Genomic DNA, 6,003 nt, shown 5'->3' on the forward strand with positions numbered 1-6,003 from the left:
GTACATATATATCAGAGGGAGAGAGACAAGGAGAGTCTACCAAGTATGTTACTCTCTCAGCTTCTATATGTTTGTACACTGCCCAGAACAATGAAGTCTTAGCTCAGTATATAAAATAATAATCTGTGACAGGCATCTTACATTGATTCACAGTAGTGCTCCCCAGTGGATAGGCAGGGAGATGCTTTTCAATCAAAGATGCCCTACTCAGGAAACAGAATTTTCCCTCCCATAATTACCAGAATTATAGATTCATAAAACACCAACTAAAAGCAGTTCAGTATAGTTGATTAATTTTAATAATATTTAATTTTACATCAGTATTGTCATTCAGTGCTCTCCCAGCTGCATCTATTAGGTGTATTTTAGTAGGCTAGATATTGTAGAAATAAATCTTCTTAGACTCTTATCAATGCTTATATTGCTTTTCATTTAGGCCTCGATCCTGCAATTTGTTGTGCATTGATTAGGTGCTGCATAGCTTTCATCCATTCACAATAAATTACAAAATTGGATGGGTCCTTCTTTCCCTTTATCAAATGCAACCTCTACATATTCTTTTAATCATTCTTTTAGAAACATAAAGGCAGGAATTGATTCAGCAATGCTTAACAGTCATATCATTTTTTACATGTATCAATGTTCTCCACAATCTAACAGAACCATTTTCTGAAAGCATTACACTTCTTGGACCAATTTGGCAGAGCATACAGCACATAATGAACTACTGAGCTAGAAATGCAGATTGCACTTGCAAATCACACACATTTCCATTACAATTATTTTATGCCATTCCTCTGGAAAATGGCTTGACCCTCTGCTTCCTGCTAAAGTGTTTTTTTGGATGAGACTCTTTTTTATTGATTCTCTCTCTCTCATGCTCAGAAAAACCTCTCTTCCCAACTTGGCACTTTCTTTACATAACAAAAAACAGTGTTCACGTGCCAGGGAACTCTAAGACTTAGCTGAATTGTAGCTCTCTTCTTGTGCCAACTCCATTCATGCCTTTACTGCCAACTTCCAATCCCCTCCCTGACTTGCAAAGGAGGCATCAATCAAATGCATATCTTACACTGTTCTTTGTACATCTCTTTCTTCCAGTAAGAGTAATGAACAATGCTGGCTAACATTGTTTTTGGCACAGCTTTCTGGGTACAGGCAGTTAAAAACCTCCTGTTGCTGTCACTTTACCAGTTCCTCTCCTACAGGGTGATGATGACCACTTCCTTACTATCCTGTCTGACATACACACAGGGCCAGACATACAGTAACAGTCACACACAGGGCAAAGAACACAGCAACAATGCTACAGGGGTGATGGAGTGGGTGGGGGGAGGCATAGCAGCAATCTGCAGTTAGATTATCCATGCCTCAAGAGAGGAAATCTTAACATGCTTTGTTAATGCACTGGATTCCAGAAACGAATATTTAAAAATAATGCCAAGCTGTGTTCATAGTTCCAAAGCTAAATCAGTCATAAAATATTAAACTAAACAGGACAGATTCTTAGCTGGTATAAATCAGCTTTGCCTCACTGACTTCATGAAAGCATCACTGATTTATAGCTAGGGATCTGGCTCTTAGTTTTTAGGCTGTATGGGTAATAAATAGGGAGCAATGGGAGTTAAATATTTTATTAATTTAAAGACAAAAATCCATACATTCTCAGACAATTAAGTAAATCTGAAATACACTCCTCCTATAACAAAGAGAGGAACTGTATTTAACCTGGTTTTTTATTAGTCTACTTGAAATTGATTTCCCCCTCTGTGAATAATGTAAAGTATCAGAAAGTCATTGCCAAAAGATTTTCTAATTTCATTAATACCAGTTGTTTCATGATATTGTGCTATTCACCCTCTATTGGCTAATATTGAAATTCATTAGGTTTCAAAAATTTGCTTGTTGCATTTCATAGCTGCATTTTGAGTAAAGTTTAATTTAAATTCTCTGTACACTGTAGTGAAAGTATACACTAATGAACAGAGATGGGTTAGAATAACTAAATAAATAAATCCATAAGAATTTGAAAAGGCTTCATATCTGAAAACATTGCTTCAATTGCATAAAATACATGAATATCTCATATAAAAAGGTGTTTTCTGCTTTACTTCTTAAAAAATTTCATCTAGCAGTATAGGCTCGTACTCATATTTGCTAGCAAGTCAATCTTTCTTCCAGACATCAAGAGATGACCTCTTAAGACCCAAAGATTTATCAAGTCAGCAGTTTATTCCCTTAGGCCACCATCTTCAGCCTCTTCCTCTTCCAGTCACGTCTATTGAAGGACTTTGCAAACCCCCATGAGGAAATGGACTAATCTACTTCTTTTTAAAGAACAAGGATGATGATTTTACTGACTGTGCTTTGTCTATGGGATAAGAAAGCTAATAAAGGAGGGAAAACTACATCTATTTCTGAGGATTCAATGTAATGTTTGCACTATAAAAGACACAGAGTTAGTATGCAGTAGATGTAGCAGGTAAAATAGTATTGTTGACTAGTGTCATGGAGGAATGAATCCTTATTAAAGAATGCTATATGCATATTTTCAACAAAATCCATTCATCTTTATACTTTCTAACCATAAGACTCATATGTATTTGAAAAACTGCGAAGTACACTCTGTAAAGCAACGGAAACTCCACCTTGTAGTTATACTTTTATTAGGCAGTTTAAAAAGGCACAGATGTATATGATGTATACATATAGCAAGTAAACATATATATATATATATATATATATACACATAAAGCACATATACGTTAGTAAAATATCTTAATGAATTCCTTAATATTGCAACTCATCATTCTCATTAAAAAACTGGGGGGCTGTGGTGTTGACACCTACACAGTCAAATGGGTCGCCAACTGACTGGAGGGCCACACTCAGAGCGTGGTGGTAGATGGGTCATTTTTGACCTGGATGGATGTGGGCAGTGGGGTCCCCCAGGGCTCGGTCCTCAGGCCTGCACTGTTCAACATCTTCATCAGTGACTTGGACGAGGATGTAAAAAGCACCCTGTTCAAATTTGCTGATGACACTAAGATGTGGGGGGATGTGGGCATGTTAGAAGGAAGGAATAGGCTACAATCGGACCTAGACAGGTTACGGGGTGGGCAGACGAGAATAGGATGGGATTCAACACTGACAAGTGCAAGGTGATGCACCTGGGGAGGAAAAACCAGCAGCAGATCTACAGGCTGGGGAACTCTCTTCTCGCCAGTGTAGAGGCAGAAAAGGATCTTGGAGTCATCATTGATGCCAAGATGAATATGGGCAGGCAGTGTGGGGATGCAGTCATGAAGGCCAGGGCAACTTGTCATGCATCCACAGATGCATCTCGAGCAGGTCCAAGGAGGTGATCCTCCTCCTCTATGCGGCAGTGGTCAGGCCACAGCTGGAGTACTGCGTCCAGTTCTGGGCGCCGCACTTCAAGAGAGATGCGGACAACATGGAGAGGGTCCAGAGGAGGGCCACTCACATGATCGGGGGCAGCAGGGCAGGCCCTATGAGGACAGGCTACAGGACCTGAACCTGTTCAGCCTCCACAAGAGAAGGCTGAGGGAGGATCTAGTGGCCTGTTACAAACTAGTCAGTGGGGACCAGCAGGCACTGGGGGAGTCCCTGTTCCCAAGCACTACCAGGAGTGACAGGAATAAGGGTCACAAGCTGGCAGAGGGTAGATTCAGACTAGACATCAGGAGGCGCTACTTCACAGTCAGGGTGGCTAGGATCTGGAACCAACTTCCCAGTGAAGTGGTGCTGGCTCCTACCCTGGGGGTCTTTAAGACAAGGCTAGACAATCACCTTGCTAGGGTTGTTTGACCCCAGTACCCTTTCCTGCCATGGCAGGGGGTTGGACCTGATGATCTGCTCAGGTCCCTTTCGACCCTACTAACTATGAAATTATGAGACTATCATACACAATTAAAAACATTAGATATACTGATTCTGTATATATGTGTGGGTATTACTAAACTCTTTTAGTGCCAGTTAAACTTGTATAAGTGTGCTGTAATTTAAAGATGAGTTAGTGATGTGACATTAAACAAAAATTGAATATTATTTCATATTTCTATGTCTGATATGAGATTCTATAAGATTCTTATAGCTACTCATCTGGGAAAATGCATCTAATTTACTTTATTTGACTACTTGTACACCACCTCAAATGGTGGACAATTCGAACTTTACTACAACCATTAGGAAGATTTATATTATTTCGGTGCATCCATAAATGATTGGCTGACACAGAGTAATGTTAAAGGAAAAGGAACTGTCTTCATAGCCAGTAAGTTATTGAGAGCTCAGTATACTTCCTGACTATTAAATGAGTGAAGAGAGCTATTTTACCTGTTTAGACAATACTAAGAAAGGCTTACCTTTTTTGATACCTCTCTTACTGCTTGCTGACCTTCTTTTCTTCTAGCTGGCTGTCAAAATATGTTTTTTGTTTCTTTACCTGATAAGAAATTATCATTTTAACCTCTGCTTTGCACCACCCGCTTGTTTTCCATCCTGAGATTCTTCCTGATGTCACTGAAGGCAGCAACTATTTTTCAGGTCCAGAAGTATCCCGTTATCCATGCTGCAGAAAGGTTGCTAGAGGGAAAGAGGAAAATCATCAAGCAAGGTGATTTAGCCAATTGTTCTTAGAGTTATTTACACTGATTTCCAAAAACTATGCTTATTTTGTCACTTCCAAAGGATGACACTTCAAAACACTTGACCCAACAGTAGAGTCATAAATTTTCCATAGCCAGTCAGAATTAATACACATTACCCATTATTCACTTTAATCCAGGTACACACCCTCCTTTTCAAAGTCAAAAAATGGATAGTAGCCTTGTGACATGTCTTAGGGTCATGTCAAATGAGAAGTAAGCTCCATTGTATCCACAATATACTTCCAAGTTCCATATACAATACAGATACACAATTGAACCACGGGACTGATTATTTCAGTATTACAGCTGAAATCAATAGCCATGCAACCATGTGAAGACAGAGACAATTTGAGCAATTTCACTTAACTCTCTATTAAAAATTAAATACCAAGAATGCTGTAACAATGAATACAAGGCAGCATCTCTAATATGCAGGAAAGAAACCACACTTTAAGGCTATCACTAGGATACCCTGTGTCAGAAACTGAATCTGTTAGAGGCACAACCCAATACCACCTGATTCCTATAATTTCCTGTGGCTATCTAGTATCTCCCATCTTTCAAAGCTAAGGATTGCCAGTATAGACATTTAGAAATGCCTGGGCCAGCAGCAACTGCTTTTCATAGCTATCCATCAATCCAAAGAGGAAACAAAAGAAAAGTAGCCTTTAGAAAGGCTCATTTTGTTCTGTTTCAATTCAGCAGCCTCTTTTGGGGCTGCTTCTTCACAATCCTACTGCAACATGAAAGGTGTAGGGGTACAAATATGACACACACCTAGCTTGCAGTGCAAGTATTGGCTCCTTTGCAAGCAACAGTGAAGCTTCCCTTCTCCATTCAGTAGATTAGCCATAAAGTACACAGATACCTGTGCCCTGAAGCTTAACAATACATTGGGAAATACATTCATAACAAGACATGGCCTTCCTCACCAGCCCTTTATTTGTCAAATAAAGACAAGTAGTGTGTTAGAATGAGTGATCAAGGTCCCTGCTGGTCCTCGATGGATTGATAAAAGACCAGTCTATCAGGTACTAATAATAAGAATAAGAAAAATATTCAAGCATTATGAAAAGTAACAGACATTAAGTGCAGGGCTGTGTTTTCATTAGTTGACTGCAACACTGCAAAAAACAGGAGATACTTCTTATGAATGCACTTGAGCATGGCCATTAGAACTATATGGAGTGGCCACAAGAGCTTCTTTTCTATTAATTTATTTGATTAGCTTAAGCCCAGAAATCTGGCATAAGTGCTTGGTATGACTCAAACACGAACTAAAGGTCAATTCATATAATAATAAAAAACATTACTCGGTGTCAGGAAAATGAAA

This window comes from Crocodylus siamensis, chromosome 1 (genome assembly GCF_052110815.1).
Source record: "Crocodylus siamensis isolate JL-2025a chromosome 1, ASM5211081v1, whole genome shotgun sequence".
NCBI lineage: Eukaryota > Metazoa > Chordata > Crocodylia > Crocodylidae > Crocodylus > Crocodylus siamensis.